Consider the following 21,144-nt stretch of genomic DNA (forward strand, 5'->3'; position numbering starts at 1 on the left):
ATATTGCTATTTTGATACTTGTGCTAGTCACTTCAAATTCAGTGTATCCAAAGCTGAAACTCCCACCTCCCTTCTCAGGTTTCCTCCTCTTCCCTCCTCTGTATCCATCACAAGCGTCACATGTTGGAGCTGGCTCTTACCAGCTTAAGAGGGCTCACTGTGTGCCTGTCCCCAAATCTAGTTTGGCCACGGTGCAAGCATATACACCACAGATAAAGGCAAATGCTACACATCGTAGGTTTGTTTTCTTTTCCTCTATTTCTTTTCTTTTCCTTTCCTTTCTTTTCTTTTTCTTTTCTTTTCCTTCCTTCCTTCCTTCCTTCCTTCCTGTCTTTCATTCTTTCTTTCTTTCTTTCTTTGTCTTTCTTACTTTATTTTTTTAAAGATTTATTTATTTATTTGAGAGCGAGAGAGAGGGTGAGGAGGATGGAGAGGCAGAGGGCAAGGGAGAGATGGAGTTTCAACCAGATTCCCTGCTGAGTGCAGAGCCTGACTTCAGGCTTGATCTCACAACAATAAGATCACGACCTTAGCCAAAATCATGAATTGGACTCGTAACCTACCCAGCCACCCAGGAGTCCCTCTTTTTTCTCTCTACCCTTTTCTTTTCTTTCTCCTTTTCTTTTTTCTTCTTTTCTTTTTCTTCTTTCTCTTTTTCCTTTCTTCCTTCCTCCCTAGCTCCCCTCCTTCCTTTCCTCCTTCTTTCTTTTTCTGAGACCATTTTCTAGCACCCCGCTGATTATTGTCATACCATTCTCCCAATCACCTAAGTTTGACACGTGGGGATAATTTTGGACAATTTTCTTTTCCTCATACCTTAAATCCGTTCAACTGCCAAGTCTTCTAATGCTTAGATTGCTCTGAACTTTACTATTTTCATGGCTCCTGACCGATCTCTTGCTAGACTTTTCTCCCACCTCTAAACAACTTAACAAAATTCTGCAAAGTTAATACTCTTCTTAAGGAACAACTGTGATCATCGTCAAAAGTTGCCAGTGATGTTCCTTGCTTACCAAAGTGGAGTCACTAATTTTCAATCAAGATCAGCCACAATCTGGACCCTAGTCCTACTCCAGCATACCTCATACTTCAGGATGTTGAGCTCCTTGTTTGTGCCTAGATCATAAATACTTAGGAAACCCCAAAGGATGACATTGCCTAACTGACCAAATGAGGGAGCCTTGTTCACTTGGTGCCTCTTTTGTTCCTCCTGAATTCCCCCTTTGCCATTTTCACACACCTAAATCTTACCCATATGTCAAGGTTCAGCCCAATGCCCACTTTTCAAGTGGAAATTATCTTTTTTTCATCATCTGGGGATGCAATATCTGAGCATTTTATTTTATAATTACATTATCATTAACATTTTCTGCCTTTTTAGTAAGTGAATATACTACGTTCTATTTTTTTAAGTGGACAGGACTATCGTGAGCTTCTTCTTGAGTCTAATGGGCATACAACCAAAATAAATGGATATGAAAGAAAACACTAGGATTTGCATAATGTACTTCATATCAAAAGTTATCTGGTAATTTCTCATTTTTTACAACATTGTAATAAAGGAAGAAATTAGAAATTTGTTTCATTTGTAATATTAGTCATTGGGAAATTGAAGGCTACCACTAAGATGAGTTTATGCCTTAGACTACAGATTTCCTACCTCTCTAACATCATTTCTTTCCATGCACACCTTTTACCTTCCAGGCAGAATTGATATGCTTGGATGATGACTTGGTTAATATCTCTTTTCCTTGGTTGTGAAAGGAAGGATATTAAGGACTTTAAGGAAGTATTATACTGGATAATAAGCTCTATGAGGACAGAGACCCAGTCTGTTTTATTCTCTAAGATAACACCAGTACCCAGTTTGGCTCAACATTATTTGGCTAAATTAATGAACCATACTCCCTGTGTTTTTCCAGCAGTGTAAGTAGAAGGATGAATACCATTCCTAGTATTATTTTGCAAAAGTTTATTTTCCAAAGTTTTTTTTCCCCAAGCTACAGAATCACTGTGTTGTAGATTAAGGACTTTTCTCCAAGGGCTTTATTGGTTTATTTATTTACAGAGTTTGACTATAGCTTGGCAGATAGCATCAGTAACCAAGCACAGAGGAAGAGTAATCGGGCACTGTTTTAAAATTTACTGATGACCTCCTATAGCAGTAACACTTTAACATAGGCCGTGTGAGTAACATCTCTAAATATTTCTTACCTTATGTATCTATTAGATGATGGCTGACATCCTTAAGTGCATAAGGTTATAGTTAATGATCACTGAGCATATTTATCTTGTTCTAAATACATTTACCTTGCTCTAAGTCAGGAGTTTGGGGTTTGTTTGCTTGCTTTTGTTTTGTTTGTTTATTTCTTAACATTAGAGTGAGAGGTTTCCCCTTTGTTTTCCTCTCTGATCTGGAAATGGCTCCATTAGCAAAAGCTAAATATCTCTTCAAAATGTGTGTACACAGACTGGTTGACAATACAAATTGGTAAACCATATAAGTAGATATTGCAATCTAAAGAATATCACCATAGGCCAAGATCCAAAATGGGAAAAAGAAATTTCTGAAACTCATGAAGTTAATAGATAACATGCCAGGCTTAACCAGAATTGGTGAACCAGCTATTAATACTCTCTCTATATATACTAACACATATCATTTTGCTTACCGATAATCCTTCTCTCTATACAGCATATGTTCCTATAATATTAATATTGTATCTGCAGTTGACTTTTAAAATTTTCACTGTATTATATCCCCATAGCAATATTTATGTTGAAAGCTCTAGTTTACTAAACACACCTCCTTCATGGAAGGTTTTAATGTCCTTAATGCCTCTTATGTAGCTAACAATTATTGGATTATGGCTTATGGAAGCTTGTTTCAAAGTGTAGATTCCATAAACATGTTTTTTGTGTTTAGTGTTAATATGAAATAGTAAGGCCCATAACCCATCTGACAACCTACTTCAAGATATGATGATTCTAAAATATGACTGTAAAGAGAAAAAACATTATCTTAGCCTCGTCCCTTCCATTTCTGTCTCTGGGTAATATTTTCTCAGGTTAGTGTGGTTGGTAGACTGTTGCTTAAACAGGTCAATGGAAATTAATGGTGTGATTTCCTTTGTAATAGAAGTCTGCTCTCATTCACCTAATCTGTAGTTGAGTATTATTCAGGCTGTTGCTTTGTGTTTCTATTAACTACAGAGGAGTCAGAAGAGTGGTAAATATAATCCATTATCATCTACTTCAGATATGGGTTTCAAATTATTATTATTTTTAGCTTAATGTAAACTTCATAAAATGTTGGGTGTTATCTTTGAAGAAGAGTGAAACTGTACACTTATTTTAATAAATTTCTTGGAAAATGGTAAATAATCAAACCTTTCAACACCTATCATGGTCGATAAGGTACTTTTAAAAACATAGGAGAAATTTTTCTCTCTGGCCAATGACCAAACACTAGCTATTGTTAATACTACCAATACAGGAAAAACATGTAAAGCTACAAATGATATGAATTGTATTTTCACTGCAAGGAAAGTGATTGTAAACTAAATAAGTCCTTTGACCTTCTTAATGATGATTAATAATAATAGACACCATTTATTGAGTGCTACCCATCTGCCAAATTCTTAACATAAATTAACACTAATCCTCAAAATAACTCTGAATATATATTATTCCTATCTTGCTGGTGAGGAAATCAAATAGAAGAAAGGTTATATAGCGCATTGAATGCTTCATCTTGGAAAGTTGCTGAGGGTAGAATATAGAACCATGTCTCTCTGGTATCAATGACCATTCTCTCTGAATATCTCGTCCCCCACCACTAAACCCTATCCATACAGCCAGCTCTCACAATTTGGAAAATATAAAATAAATTTATTTATTTATTTATTTATTTATTTATTTATTTATATTTTTAAACATATAATGTATGATTTGTTTCAGGGGCACAGATCTGTGATTCATCAGTCTTACACAATTCACAGCACTCACCATAGCACATACCCTCCCCAATGTTCATCACCCAGCCGTGCCATCCCTCCTACCCCCCTTCCCCTCCAGCAACCCTAAGTTTGTTTCCTGAGATTAAGAATCTCTTACAGCTTGTCTCCATCTCTAGTTTAATATTCTTTTATTTTCCCCTCCCTTCCCCTATGATCCTCGTTTTGTTTCTCAAATTCCTCCCATCAGGGAGATCATATGATAATTATCTTTCTCTGATTGACTTATTTCACTTAGCACAATACTCTCTAGTTCCATCCACGTTGTTGCAAATGGCAAGATTTCATGTTTTTTTTTATGGCTGCATAGTATTACATTGTATATACGTACCCATCTGCTTTATCCATTTATCTGTTGATGGACATCTAGGCTCTTTCCATAGTTTGGCTATTGTGGACATTGCTGCTATAAACATTCGGGTGCAGAAAATGTAAAATTCATAATGGAGTTTATATGCTCCCTAGTTCACTTATAAATAAGTCTCTTTCCGGGCACCTGTGGCTCAGTCAGTTAAGCCTCTGCCTTCAGCTCAGGTCATGATCCCAGGGTCCTGGGATCAAAACCTGAATGGGCTGGAGGGTGAGGGGGTGGGTTCCTTCTCAATGGGGAGCCTGCTTCTCTCCCTCTCCCTTTCCCTCTGTGTGCTTTCTCTCTCTCTCTCTCTTTCTCTCTGTAGCTCTCACTCTCTCTCAAATAAATAAATAATATCTTAAAAACAAATAAACAAACAAATCTGTTTCTACAAACCAGTCTTTTTCTTGCAGATGTTTATAAATAGGATCCTAAATCCTAAATCCTTATTTTTTAAATCTTATTTTAATCTTCTATATTGCACCAAAGTATACTTTGACCTCTGACGCACCCCTCAATTCCCACAGTGAACACGGATGACCTTTGAGATCATCCTTTGAGCAGGCCAATTGTTTATATCTCTACGTGTGCTTGGAGAGACAGAGGCAGCTTCCAGCTCCACTGGCCATTCATTTCTTATCAGCAGCATCTTCCACAATTGCTGGCACTAAATGAATGGATGTTTTGTAACTAATTGTTTTCCTACATAGACCTAGAAATCCTCCAATGTCAGGACCACATCTAAGGATTCTAATGTGTCTGCCACCGGGTCTAGAGGGATAGAGCCAGTGCCTACACCCATGTGATAGAATGTAAGGAAGGGATGAGTTAATCACTCAATCAAATGATCAACTTCTTGGGCAGAAAGAGGCAAAGCAGATTAGCAGCCCCTCTTAAACTACAAGGAGAATGGTAAACAAACCAGCAAGAAGTCTTGCCAGACTAGTTTTTTAATGGAAAATTTTGGATAATAATAAACTAATACCAATAATAATAATAATAATAATAGTTCTCACTCAATGTCCTATTATATCCCTGAAACTGTGCCAGATTCATTATATATACTATCTCGTTTAATTCTTAGGGGAAAAAAATCGTATTTTTCTGTTTTAGAGGGGAAGAACTTGAAATGCAAAGAAGTCTCTGGTCTGAAGTACCAAGCTACAATTTGAACACAGGTTTGTCTTCCTTTAGTTCACAAGCTTTTCCACAATCCTGAATCTGGAATTTATCCAGGAAAATAAAAGTTTCCTGCATCTTATAAAATACCACTGATTCTTTCACATGCTTTGTGTAATTACAGACTTATAGCAGTTCAACGAGTTTTTATAAACTATTTATATACTTAAAAATATAGTCTGCATCAAGTACATTGTTATCTTCATGAAATTATTAAGTGTACATCCAAGAATTGGAAGCTAAATAAGGCAACCATTGGCCACACTGATAATTTTAGTTCTGTTTTACGTTGGGGGGGGGCTCTGATGTATGTGCACACATGTGTGTGTGTGGGGGGGGGTGTTACCCACAATACTAAGCTCAATTCTTGAGATTGGTGATGATTTCTCACTTATCTCCAGGGTTAACAAAGGAAGAAGGTTCTCAAAACACATCATTTATGTCGTAAGGTAGCCTATGCTCTACATGATGAAAGACAAATTGGGAAACATTTGAAATGTATGCAGGCATCAATTTTTGGGAGATATCTAGTTGAGCTGCATGTAGCCTCATTATGCTATTATCCAAAGAAAAGATGGATATAGAAAGGAAGAATAAAATAAGAAGCAAATAGCTTGTTCTTTACCCAAGTTCACCCTGGAAGATGTCTCCTTTCTGGTTCTACTTTTTATTTTAACCTCCTAATTTAGTTTTGTGTTTATTTAATTATTTATCCATTTCAGAAAGAAATTTACCAGTAAAATGACTAATTTTTAAAAAGAAACCAAATATATTTCAGAGGCTCTGCCAATGTGTAATGTCTCCTAACGCTGGCCAAAAATAGCAGTAGACTAATTTTGAAATAACTGTTTTCTCTGTAGAATTTTCAATGTTATTCTCATTTGCCCTCCTTTCTTGAATCCCCCACCTCCAAACTCCCACCCCGGAAAAAAAGAAAAACAGATTACAGTAAATTTTGGCAAGGAGCTCTATTTGCATCATTTTCTTAGAAGTCACGTGCTTTGGATTTCCTCTTGTTTATGATATATTAAAATGCCTTCCAGATGTTTTTAATTATGAAAAAAAAAGTTTTCAAGAAAGCAGAGTAATCCAAATAAAGTTTCCTCTTTTTTTTTTTTAATGGCCAGTAAATTAGTATATTCCAGTTTATCAAACTGCCCCATAATTCTGAGGGTGACCTCTTTAAAGAAGGTCAGGCATTGAGTGAGACAGCTACATTTGGGCAGAAGCAGGGTTTTACCAAGAACACTTTCAGTTCCTGTTTCCAATTGAGCCTGCTCCCTGCCTGGGGCCTAGCCTGATGTACAAGCCCATTGGCTGGGATTGCTTAAATGTCCCACACAAATATAAACACCTCTACAGTGTTGGGAAGATGAAAGGAATTGCTTATTGATGTTGTATATGCTAACGTTTGGATGTGGGACAGGAAAGACAACATTTAACTGCTGATATGCAATGCTGAAGCTGGGCTGCATGAAGAGGTTTTCATTTACTGATGTTGGATGTGTGCCCAGACTACCATAGTCAAATTCAGGGAGAAACACAGAAAGGAGGAGAACCACAGAATGGTTTTTCATGAACATCCATGTGGGGCAGAAGAATAAATACATACGAAGACTATGTTTCTAGAAATGAAAGAACTGGCCACTTGGGAACAATTGTGAGTCACCCCCCTCCCAAGACCCAACCTGGCCCTCTTCATTTGTACTTGAAAGTAGCTGTTCATCCTAATTTTGATTCGGAGCATGAGTAAGACTGTAATTCGGCTGAAAGAGAAAAGCAGTCAGGGCAGGGCAGGAAGAAACCTCAGCTTGCTTTGCCTGTTGTTGTTTTAAGCTTAGCAAGGAGAATAAATGTGTTTTTCTTTGACTAATGTTACCGAAAGAGAAAGAGCTTTGTGGATTATAGACATGTTAGCTTTTTAAAAATGTATCTGCTGAACATCTGTCATGTGGGACAGACCAGGAACCTTTTAGGAAGTGGAGATTTTGTGACTCACAATGTGAATTTAAATTTAAATGGGACATTCTTTGGCCTCACTTAATGGAGCATTTTCTGATAATTAACTCTCTCATCCTTCTAACCCCACCTCATCTCTCTGTTTATAACTTTAAGCATATTTGCCAACAAGGACTAAGTGTGTTAATGACGATAGTTTTGGAGACATAGTTCATCAAAATAGGTGTCTGCCAGGAAGTGGTGCTTGAGAAAATTTTAAATAAAGAAAGTAAGAAAGTGTGACACATACAAACTCGTCACTCAATCCTCGTTTACTGAATTCCGACAATATACAGAGAAAAAACGGAATCCTGTAGAAGGGAGAAATTAAAAGAAATGTAACTAGATAATAGCAGATGGGGAGAGAAAGGGAAGTTATGGGATAGTCTAGAGGCTTCCAGTTCAGTTCAATTCCTGGAATATACAGGAATTGATAGGTGTCTTGAGGAGAGACAAGGAAACTCACCAAAGGGTTAAGGATAGTTACCTTGCTATAAGCATTCAGAACTCGGGATTTTGTAACCATACACAAAAGAAATGCCAGATGGGGCCAGAATATTATTTGTTTCTTCAGTCAAGATGTGCCTAATGGTGACAGGCAGAAGCTGGCAGAACAAAGAAGTATTGCAGGGGTATCTATTCATAGCAATGTCATTTGCCAGGTTGCAGCGAGGTAAGAAAGGAATTAGATCAAAGAAAGCATCGCTAGTGGCCATTCATGATGACCACTTGATGCCCTTTGAGTTAAAACATTGGAAGAATATTCGGGAAAGTGTTACATCTGGGAGAAGAACAGGTCAACAAATGAATCATGTGAAATAGGACAAGTTAGGAAACTGCTATCCTTACCGACCGAATTGATGAGACTTTCCAAGTTGCCAATAGCATCAACCTAACGAAGAGAGGTAAAGAGACGTAGACGGAGTGGTTCGACAGCTCAGTTTAGTGCACACTTGTTTTCTGATTTACCACATGTTAGGCAGAATTCTGAGTACTCTGGAAGAGACGAAGACTGACACTGGAGCAAGAAGTCCCTTGGCTGCTCTACAGAGCCAGAAAATGCACCTGCTGGTGTCACCTCAGCCAGCGGACATCTCCCTCAGAGGCGGGAAACCCACTGTAATCCTTCAAGCTTTCATCTTTAGGAGGAAAGCAAGGAAGGCAGTTAGGGAAAGAAAGAACCCTCAGCTTGCCAAATCTTGCCAAACCAGAGCTGGAATCCACAGATAGGCTATCGGCCCAGGAAGATCACTCTCGTCTTCAAAGAGTATTGCCCACGTTTTCCCGACAGTCCTTGCCGTCAGAGACCATTGTTTCACATTCCAGGTATGACTTGCTCAGCTCCAGGATAAAACCTCTTCTCTTCCTTCCTCCCCACCTTGCTCTCTCCATTCTAGGCGTCGCGGCTTTCTTGCCGCTCACAAAGCACGCTCCCACCTCAGGATGTTGTCTTCATGATTCCTTTTACCCGCATATGTATTATTGCCCTAGGTTATCTGCAGGGCTTCCATTCTTACTTCTAGAGGTATCTGCTAAAATGTGACTATATCAAAGTGTCCTTCCCTGACCACCTTCTGCAGAACAGTGCCACTTACCCACAGCTACCTCTCTCCCCTCTCCTGCTCTGTTTGTCTCCAGATTATGTATCACACAGGTAAGCTGTATAATTTGGGGGTTATTTCTTGCCTTTTGCCACTTGAATGTGAACTCCATGAAAGCTAGGTCTTTGTCTCTTTTAATTCCTCACTGGTTTTTCAAACCTAGAATAGTGGCTGGCTCACAGTAGGTGCTGAATAAACACCTAAATAAACAAATGTTTATTTGTTGAATATAGGAATTTGTGTCCAAGGAAAAGCACAAAATGCACTTAGACACAGACAAAACATAGAGCGATTCTGGCTGGAAGAGTCATGAAAGTCTTAGGAAATTCGACTGATATATATCTACTATGGGCCCAGATCAGAGGTGGTAGAAGAAGGGAATAGAGAGAGAAGGAAAGGGCAAGAGACCGGGACCGAGAAAGAGATTCTTATCCAACAACACTCTTCAAAGGCTATAGAATGTCAAATCGTAATGATATCTGAGAATAATTATTAGAACTAGTAAAGGCTTTGGAAACTAAATCATTATGAGAGATAACTTAAGGAAATGATAATTTTTCCAGCCTAAAGAAAAGAAAACAAAGCATGGACGAGATAGGAGTAGGAGTCAGAGGATGGAACAATCTAGCTGGCTTTAAACATTCCAGAGATATCTTCTGAAAAAATGAGTAGACTTTTTTTCTATTGTTAGGACATGAAGTTTTGAGAACATTGGGTAATTTTGTTTTAAAATTCTAATTATTAGAGCTCTCCCAAAGTAAATGAACTCCATCACTGTATTCAATCAGAAGTAATCTGAGAAGGCCATTGTAATCTAGACTCCTGTTTTAGATAAGAGTTTATACCTGATGACTCATCATTAAGTGTCTTCTAAACCAGGTTTTTGCACACCTGCATGTGGACACATGCATACTTGTTGGGTTTTACCTACAAATCATCTAGCCAGTTGCTAAAATAGAGGAATCCAGTTAATGTTGAAGTCAGATAAACAAATGAATAGTTTTTTTTTTAATTATACATAGGTCTTATGCAATATTTAGAGGAAATTTTATCAATAATTTCTTTGCTATTTATCTGATATTCAAATTTAACTGGACCTCCTATATTTTATCTGGCAGTCTTATGCTTTAGGGAACAACATAACAAAGAGGTGTGTGTTTTCAGAATTCAGAATTTCCAAATATAAAGCAGGGGGTGACATACCAGAATTTATTCACACATCTATGGATATTATAGCTTTGGGGCAGATGTGGGGGTACAGATCTTATAGCCATACCACCAGGTGATGGATTTTTTTTTCTTCTTATTTTCATTTTTAAGTCTTTTTTTTTTTTCACAGTTTTTGAGAAACCTAAAATGTATTTGTTTTAATTTTGATTGGCAGAGGGGAGGGGAATGGTAGGGAGCACCATACTCTCTTTAGAATTTCACAAGGCACTTTGTCCTAACTGATTCATAGCATTATGTTGGCTTTTTGGCTCCATATTTTCTTATCAAGTCTAACTTCCAATTCAGTTAGTTGGAGCACATTCTTTAGTACTAATTATTAACATTAATGCTGATAAATGATTGGATTCACTTTTAATAGACTGTAATTTAAAAATGATAATTATATTTAAATTAAAATAACCACAAAATAGTTACCAAACAACTTATTAAAATTTTACTTTGGATCAATAGAAGCCTGGCTCAAATGACACTAATAGAAGAAGAACATTTTTGTTTAATATATGAAGAGATGCTGTTGTAAGGGCTAAAGCAGAGCACTCTGAAATTATAAAATCTTTGACAGTTTTGAAATTATAAATTCATCCTTAAACTATTTCAAATTTTGTGCAACAAGTGATGGGTTGTAAATATTTTTCAGTTACACTATTTCTAATGGCCCATTTTCAGTATTTACATGACATGTGACGGCCTTGTATAAAAGTCTCTGACTTCAGAAGGCTTAGGCCTACTTTGGAAGGATAATATAACAGAAGTGAAACAATGACAAGAAAATGGATTCAGTGTGCTATCAAGTTCTAAAACCAAAAATTTAAAGTATAGAGAAATCATGGGATAGATCCACTGGGAAAGCTTCTGAGGCTTACTGTGTGCCTTGGAGGATGGTTTGGGAATGTATAGTTAGATAGGAGGGTGAAGGAGAAGCAGCGTACATAAGACTATGGACCAAGGCTCCCCCAACCCCCCCCCCAAAAAAGAAAAAAAAACACAACAAAGCAAAACACCAAGAACAAGGGTAAGAGAAGCCAGTGGTGGCACAGAATGCAAGGAAAAAGTAGAAATACTTCTGTTTGGAATCATGGCACATAATCATGAACAGGAAACTGAGTCACATTGATCAGGACTGTAAAGGCCATACCACAGAATTTATGCTCCCTGTCACAGGCATAGAGCCATTATATATGCCTGCCTAAGAAAAGGGCAGGATGAGAGCGGCATTTCTGGTGGTGTTCATTGTCAAGTCAGCTCAACAGAACTGCCTCAGAACATTTCTATCCTATCCAACCAAAACCCAGAGGACAGCAACTAACATTATCATTCTTTGACTATTTCTTCAAGAAAAGTCTTCTCCTCCCCCTCCCCCTCCTCCTCTTCCTCCCTCTTTCTTCTCCTTCTTCTTCTTCTTCTCCTTCTTCTTCTTCTTCTTCTTCTTCTTCTTCTTCTTCTTCTTCTTCTTTTTTAAACAGATGTTCAAGCCTGTAGGATTACTTCCATTCAGAATGAAGACCTAGGAACTTCTCCCTATGGATACAAATAAATACTTAGGTTCCTGAGAATTTCAAGTAGGTCAATGGCTTGGTGACCAGAAGGTAAGAGAATAGCATGATCCTGATGCATTCACCACAGGCAGATTCCCCCACTGACTGCCACAGGGGTTTAGCCTATGCCTGGGCTCTCAGATCAGGCACCGAGATGACTTTCTGAGCATTAATCTCTTGGAGACCAGGCACGCTCCTCTAAGAGATGTCACTTCCATACCGTTCTCCCCCAACCAAAGAGGAAGGCATTTTTGTGAGATCTATTTTTGCCAGCTTATCCATCAGAGAATATTTATTTGTTCATTAATTTGTTTTATGAACATTGTACAAGTTACACAGTACAGTACCTTCTGATCATTTATTGCCCAGATTTATGCTCCGTGACTTGATGGAAAGAAAGTGCAGCCCCAGCATGGAGCTCCCTCTTTCCCTGTGTAAGCACTTGTGCTGCAATTTACAGGGTAAAGACATTCTTTTTAGACACTGTAATTAGCACTTGTCTTATTTATACATCTCCCTTAACACTGTGTCCCCTTTAAAAATATTTTTATTTAAAATGGCATGCAAGGAAATAGCTCAGCATGCATTAGGGGGAAAAAAAAGAAGAAGAAACAACAAACCACTGATAAATCCATCTGTTAAAAACCACAGTACACAAATTAAAAGAGTAAGTTAACATTATATGTCTTAATCCCCTAGCACCATTGTTCGTGCTTACTGTTTCTTGTGGAATATTCAAAAGATATTTTTTCCAGCAGACCAATTCCTTTTAGTTCACACCCTGGAAATGCTTTGCTTGTTTTAAATAGGTCCATTATACTCTCAAACACCCACATATTTACTAAAGTCCGGCTTTAGTAAAACTAGCTATATGGTTTTCCTTCTCTATTATTTATTTTGTCTTCTCTAACTCTCCCGTCAAACAATTCTTAGTTACCCAAAGTTGTATTAAATTCCTCACCGGAGTTTGCCTACTAAATGCAAACTGTGATTCTGCCTCTAGCCGAGCAAGAAGCAGTAACTCAACAGTTCTAAGATTTCTTGCTTAATTCTTAAATGTTTCCCTTCCTCCATCCCTTGTGAGATAGGTGAGAAAAGCAATTGCCCCCACTGCTTAATGCATCACAACTCAGAAACTCACTCCATCCTTGTAATTCTGAATCCCAGCCCAGCTGGCGGTTCCTGGATTTCAGACTCTGAATATGAGTTCAGCACTTTTAAATCAATCACTCTGAACAGTATTTCTGTCAAATGGAAACCTTTTCTTCTTTGGCAGAAAAGCTTTCCTGATTTTTGACTGCAGCCCCAGAGAACTGAACAGTCTCATAAATGAAACTGGGATGTAGGAGAAAAATTAAACTAGATATAATTTTCCACCGTTGTCGTTGGAAGAGTCCTGTTCCATTTACTGTTCGGGAAGACGAAGGCACCTCTGGACTCTGTAAGATTTTTCAAACAGTTTCCTCATTCCAGGTTAATGGCTTGTTGCAGTTTGATTAGCAAGGGGTTACTTGGGTTGGGTAGAAACAGAAGGGGGGGCGGAATGGAACCTTCCTTAGATTCTATTCCTCTAACTTCAAATTCTCCCTCCAATTATTAAAATGTTTTTAGAATCAAGTTACGTCACAAATCTTGCTATTTATTGCTCATAGCAGGGTATGTCCGCCTCTGGCAGTCTGCTTTGTGTGTGTGTGTGTGGTGTGGGGGGGTGGCTGGACTGGGTGGTACCAAGGCCTCTGGGCTTAGTCAGATGGGACAGCAGCTTTGGAAATAATGCTTCTTCCATTTTGTTAGGACAGGTTTAAATCCCAGAACTTGAAAATCAAGAGATAATGTTGAAGTCCTGAAAATGGTATAAGAGACCAACTCTTTGGGGGGGCTTTAAATAATAATAACTCAACAAAATTTTATGATTTTTACTCTTCACAGAATCAAATATTCCTGACTCTTGACATGTACCTCGTATTGAGTACTGTATGTGATTTATTGTACCCAAACACCGAGGTAACACAGAAACTAATACTTCCTATATCCTCAGCTTTCTACTGGGCTCTTTCTTTCATGTATACATGGGTCTCCCAACCCCTAAATTAATCTAAAGTATCTACAGAAATATGGACGGTAAGATTTATTGAGAAAAGCCCATGGAGAGGTGCAGATTTCTTCTGCCAGAGTGTCCTGGAAGATATTGACAAATGCCATTTCCTGCCACTTGTCAGACAGCAACTATTTCTTCTATCTTGATTTCTTCAAAATGCCCCCAATAATTCCTAAAATCCCTTAGATACTTTGAAATAATTTTATCTGTAGAAGGCCATTAATTTGTGAACTTTCAATGTGAGATTTCTGAGTTCTAAGATATGCTGGCATTGGTAGTTATAGGTAAATATGGAAGAAAGATTTCAATATATATGAACATAACCAGCACATTTATGGAAGTGATATTGCAATAAGTACATTCATTCACTCAACATTTATCTAACACATATTTATTGAGTGTTTACTCTTATTGAGTGTCGGGCCCTGTTTTAGCTATTGTAATTCACCAATAGGAGAAACAGACATGGTCCCTGACTTCATGAATCCTGGACATTGGCTTCTTTGAAACTAGAGCACCAAGCTTTTAATTCACTTAAAAAGCATCACTGGACTGAATTGCTATAGAATTCTGAAAATCTAAGTGTACAGCAATAAGCAAAGAGCACTAAGAAAAGGCTATATAAGAGGTGTGTTTCAAATGGATGGCTAAGAAAATCATAGAGTATTGAGCTAAAAAGCAACTTCAAGTTATTATATCCCAGCCTCCTCATTAGAGGAATGAATTTCTTGTTAATGTTAACACAGTGGTTGATGGCTGAGTTGAGTCCATACATAACACACAACACTTGACATCCAGGAAAGTACCTAACCAATCAGTGCACTTTGAATAGTTGTATGATAAATTCAAATTCAAGTGTATTCATTGCATAGGAAAGTGTAATGGATTGAATTGTGTCCCCCCTTCCCCAAATTCTCATGTTGAAGTCCTACCCTCCAGTATATTAGGATGTGATCTTATTTGGAAATAGAGTCCTTGTAGATATAATTAGCTAAATTAAGATGAAGTCATCCTGGCATAGGGTGGACCGCTCCCCTAATATGACTGGCTTCCTTGTCAAAAGGAGAAATTTGGAAACTGACATATTCACTGGGAAGATGGTAAAAATTGGTATTAAAAAATTGTTGTGACAGGTTGTCACAAACCAAGAAACTACCAGGAGGCTAGGAGAGAGGCTTGGAACCGATCTTCCCTCATGCCTTCAGAGAGAGAATGAACCAGCAGAATTCTGGCCTCCAGGATGGTAAGACAATTAACTTCTGTTGTTCAAGTTGCATACTTTCTGGCACTTCCTTAAAAGAATCCTAGGAAACTGAGATAGAAACTAAGCCAATCGCATTTTAGGCTTACTCAGTTTGCTTTTCATTCATCAAACATCTATTTATTGAGCACTTACTATGTGCCAAGCACTGCACAAAACAGTGGAGATACAAAGATGAATAAGACCCAATCTCTCTCCTCAAAAAATACCAAAGCATTAAGTAATGATGCTGGATTCCTCCCACTCCAGTCTGGGATCCACTTCCATCTGTGTGGTTCTTTCCCAATAAATATGATGTATTCCCCTAATCAACACTGGAAGACTAGATTCCACTTCTATCTTGGGCTCGGCCTCTTCCCTGGAAATATGTGAAATTTGCTTCCCAGACATAGTAACACTCTCCAATCAGTGAGTCATGGGCTGGGGGTGGGATTCCGGCCAGTGACAATCCCTTAGCGTGCTATTAAGCCAAGCATCTCAAATCCACCCACCAGAGGAGTGCATGGAGGCCAGAACTGAGTCCCTGTCATGCTTTAGCAGGGCCATAAAGTAAGCATTTAAAATTTTAAAGTTTTCAAATGAAATATACAAAAGTTGATTATTTAGCAGTTTATCAACATTACCCCCCCTGTGGCTAACGGAAAGACAATAAAATTGTTCAAAAGAGGATTCAAAACTACTTTCTGCCATTTTACTGCAACTTTAAAGAGGTCTAAAAACAAATCTCCCAGAAGGCCTCTGGCCGGTTTTGCTGCTTGCACCCCTGAGACCATGTTTGCATTCCTACAGCTGATGCTGCTGGAGTCAGTCCCTGTCCATTCCCAAGGGGGCGGCGCTCGGTGGCGCCTTTCAAGGCTGTGCCTGTGACAACCAGAAGCCAGAGGAAATTGTGGGAACTCTGGCCCGCAGAGCCAACAGTGAGACAAATTGTGACTTCATTTGTCCCTACTTCATAATGACCTGTTGCCTTTCTCCATCTTCCAGCGACCGTCTGCCCCAAATCTTTCTGTCCCCCAGCACCATGATGGCCGCTTTCATGCAAAGAACAGGAAGGATGGAATGAAAGGCATACACAATTTAGGCAAACATTATGCTCACCCTCCAGTACTTTCTCTTTGTGGGGATGGTAGGATTCCCATGTAGGCACGTCAGGAAAGGAGAGAAACAAACCATGCTTCTCCCAAGTTGTGAGGAACATCCACGCTATTTATGCTTCTAGAAATCCCACCAGAAGAGCCTGAAAGATGAACTTTTAAGTGAATTTATAAGGGTCTAATTATCCATGGATTTTTAGTGCAGTTGCTATTTTTTACTTGAGGCCAACTCTGTATAAATCTTACCTTTTTATCTAGAAAAATAAAATATACAGACTTGTAATGTCCAGACTGTCCCTTTTCAATGGTGGAGGATAAGCCAAAGGTCTAGTACATGTGAGATCTCTTTAAGGCCTCTTCGCTTGTTTGTGTTTTTGTTTTATTGTCTCATCTCAGCTGCAAGAGGGTGCAATAGGAAATCAAAACGTTTCCCCCTATGGATTTCTACTGGATTTCCTGGAAATAAGCCTCTGCCATGGTGGGTGCTTTGTCCTCACTTGCCTCTCTGTGGAGGACAACAGGGGCACATCCAATTGCACATGTCTGACCCAAAGTGAAATACAGACAAAAATCCAAGTTCCAGCACATGGTTGTAAGATATTAATAATATTAATATAGATAATCATAATATTATTATTAGATTTAGGTACTCATTCACTCAGTCATTTATTCAAAAATGTTTATTGAGCACGTAGTATGTGCTGGTTGGTGTGCTTATCTCTTGGGATATGATGTTGCACAAAAGGAGACATGCTTCCTATCCTCACAGAGCTCATAGTCTGATGAGAGGGAGGCCTCCATCAGACAGTAATAGAAATGAAGTAATTTAAAAGTGCTGTTGTAAGTGCTGTGAACAATAATCATAATAGTCTTACGTGGGCATAAAATGAGCCAGTTTTACCTAGTTGTGGGGTGGAGATCCCGGGAAGGGGGTCTCAGAGGAGTCTTGCCAGAAAAATATCATTAATGAACTGAGATTTAAAGAAACCGTAAGACTCAATTAGACAGCCAGAGTTGGAGGTGGGGATTGGAATGGGGCAGAGAACATCCCAGTCAGAGTATGGAAAGAAGTCACACATCCTTTGTCCATGGAGGAAGGGCACATTTCAGGAACTTGGAGACCTGTGTCCCTGAACACCTGGAGGGAAAGTCGGGACATGGAGCTGGAGTGCAGTGGGAGGCAGACAATCCATGCAAGGCTTGGCAGACCCTGGTAAAGCTTTGGAAGTGAGCCAGAGAGCAATGGAGAGCTACTGAAAGGCTTAAAGGAGGGAGGGTAACCTGAGGAGAAAACCATTGTCCTGCTCGGATCAGGCGGAATTAGCTGTAACCCACGAAAACTTCTCGCTACCCCCTAACTCCACTCCCAGCCCAGAGCCATATCTCCTAGAAACCAGAGGAATCGCAATTTACCATGGGAGTCCTAAGACTCAAATCAGTTTATTTTCATGCACATTGATTGAATGACTTCATATTGCCCAACAAAGGGGACAATGAACTATTATTTAAGATCCAGCGATCTCGACTGCACACCTCGCAAGATTAGGGACTACTAATAGATTTAGAAAACAGAATATTCCATTTGGAGTATCTCAGCAAAGCCACCTGTAGGAGAGCAAGTAAAACTTGTTGAGAATATTTTTGTATCACCTTTAATTTACTTCAATCTCTACAGCTAACTTCTAGCACAGTACATATTCCAGACTATCAAAGATTATCAAAAGTGATAGTAATGTAATGTAAGTTGTTTACCTTCAGAAATAATGAGCTGATTCATAATAACAGAGCAATAACCACACTTCCATGTTACTGGCCAAGAAAACCTGGCTATTACCCAAATTGGGGTAAATCACACCACAAACACATGTTAATTTTGGCTGCCCCTCCTTACTTAACTAAATGTTTACTTCAAATTATCTGAGCTCCCTGCCTTCATTTTCATCCCTCTTTAGTACACTGTGGATGGGGGGCTCTTTTCAAAATCTGCATTTGCTCATGCCATTTTGTCAATTGCACAACCTTTGCTGGATGCCCCTGTTCTGGGGGGTGGGGGTGTGGAGCTGATGGACAAACAGCAGCAGGGGCACGATGAGGCCCCGCATGCAGCCCCACCTACGTCTGCAACATCTGGCCCTGTGCTCCACATCACTTTCTGTGCCTGGTGCTCTGTGGGAGGGGAAACACTGCTGGGAACAAGATCCAGCCTCTGTCCTCAAGACTCAGGCGGTCCTGTGAGAGATGTTACATCATATTACATGGACGCCGTCATCGCTGTGTCAACGGGCAACTTTTGACACAGTTCAGTGCAGGCTGCTAACAGAGCACAAATGACCAACGCTTAATCCAGGCTTATAGCATCTGGGCAGTTCGTCTGGATTCAGTATCCTCTAATACACAGCTCCAGGGATGAAGACCCACACAACTGAAAACTTAATTATATGTGTTCCGATACGGGCCACTCTTTGCTTTTCTTCTTCTTCTATGTTAATCTTGTTTCCTAAATGATACTGTAAACTCCTTGAAGGCAAAGACCTTTATTACTTACACTTATGTATTCTGAACATTGTCCATATAGGGCTGACCACATTATATACGTGCTTCTAAACATATGGTGACCAATTAATAGGACAGTGAGTTCTGGCCTCCGAGTGTGAGAGGCAAGTGAAGAGTGACAGAAGAGCTCGATGTACCCAAGGAATGGAAAGCAGTGGCCATGTGGAAAAGGCTGACGCAAAAACAAAGCTTTATTGGTACTTGTAATTTTTTTTCGGTTTAACGGTGATAATGATATAACAACTCTACGATTTAATTGGCAGGTAGGAGCCAGGAAAAGACCTCACTGACTCACACTAATGAGAGGTAGGCCCATTGCAGTCCAACAGAGGTTGCTCTTAGTCACTGATTTTCTATTTTTAAAATATGTGCTTAGCACGCTACAGCCAACATACACACCAGTTGACTGCAACACAGAATACACTTTGTTCTTTCATTTTGTCAAGTGTGGTTGCATTTTAATTATTTATGATAATACTTAATAGTATATTAGTAAATGTCCTGTAGTGTGGCATGTAAAAATAATGAAGTCTTAGTAATATGAGAACATGATAGAGCTCTCAGCTATTAAATCTTCGCTGAGAAGTGAAATGAGACTGCGGGGTTCTTTGTGAGAATTGGGGGTTTGCAGATTAAGGGAGTGAAAATTAACAAACTTATTCTGAATTACATTTATGAAGTATATATATGGCAGTATTTTAAAATGCATTGAATATAACTAATATGTTTGAATATGACAAATATGTTAAGATACATGTTTCTTTTATGTAGGCTGCTTTGTAGATATTAAGACTTTAAAAAAATATATAGGCCTCAGCTGGTTTTTTACTTGATGGTGTACTTTTATATACTTTATTTTTATTTCCGACTCCCACAAAACACATTATATCTCCAGATTATTAAGAATAATTTGAGCATGTGAAGGTTTTTTTAAATTTCAAATTAATCTTTCTTATGGTTATGGATGGAATTATAATCATTTCCTGGGGAAAAATAAGATTAATGTTTTAAAAGTTATATAAGACTTCATATTTTTGCTATTGGTATATTTTACATAGTTTTTTTTTTACATAAATATTCTGTTACATCCAACTTTCCAATTCTAAATTCCAGAAATAAATTTTACAAGATTCAGTTGAATAAATGTCTGCCAGAAGACTCCACCAAATTCTACCTCCAAACACCATCCCTCCTGGAAAAAAAAAAAAAAAGAAAAGAAAAGAAAAAGAAAAGGGCCCACTTTCTCTGCAGTAGGCTCTTTGTTCTTTTCTACCATTTTAGAAGTGTGTGCCCAGTTCCTTTGTCTTGGTAATTGAAAATATTTCCCAATCCTTTCTGGCCTTCTCTGCAGACCATTTCTTCTCATTCTTTGAATAGCTCCTTCATTTCCTTGCCATTTTGTCCCCATCCCCGTGTTCTCTCATAGCTCATCCCTCATTCTCTTAAAACCCTGGTTGGCACCATGTTCCTGTTCTAATTGGTTCTATTCCCTCACCCACTAATTTTATGAGTTCTCTTTCTCACTCACATTCATCAAAGACTAAAATAAGAGTTTTGTCCTATTACTAAAAGATAGAGAATATCTGTGTTTTGAGGTTGTACATTTCAAGTGTCCAATTTTTATTGCACAATTTATATCATGACTCTAAGCTGTTTGTTGAGAGAATAGGAATTGAATGCTCATAATAAGAACACTCAGGAAAAACATACTCATACTATAAAAATAAATATTCAGAGATATAGAGGTCTTCTCTCTACTTTAAGGATTGATAGCAAAGGCAACCTTGCAGATATATTTCAAAATCATTAGCCCAGATGAATATTTTGGCACTGCAGCTTCTGTTTATGGGTTTTTGTTTATAAAATGAAGAGGATTTGTATAAATATATATTTAGTCACTCATAGGGATTACAATTTGTATTTGCTTTATATAAATAGTTGATAACTTCTCTGGAAATTTGGTTATAAGAAGTAACGATATCTCTCATGAATAGGGAAAAGATATATAGGCTGTGGCAAACATACTGAAGAGTATGGCTAGTACAAACAACTTGGAAACATGACTTACTAGGTTTCCCAAGAGGAGGCTCCAGGGCCTCAGGTCAATAGGAGCTTATATAGGTAGCGAATACAAGGTAAACTATACTTGGGAAAATCCTTTGAGAGACTTGAAGATGGTTGTAGAACCTCCATCATCATATCAGCAGCCAAGGGCAAGTATTTTGTC

This window comes from Mustela erminea, chromosome 10 (assembly GCF_009829155.1).
Source record: "Mustela erminea isolate mMusErm1 chromosome 10, mMusErm1.Pri, whole genome shotgun sequence".
Classification (NCBI taxonomy): domain Eukaryota; kingdom Metazoa; phylum Chordata; class Mammalia; order Carnivora; family Mustelidae; genus Mustela; species Mustela erminea.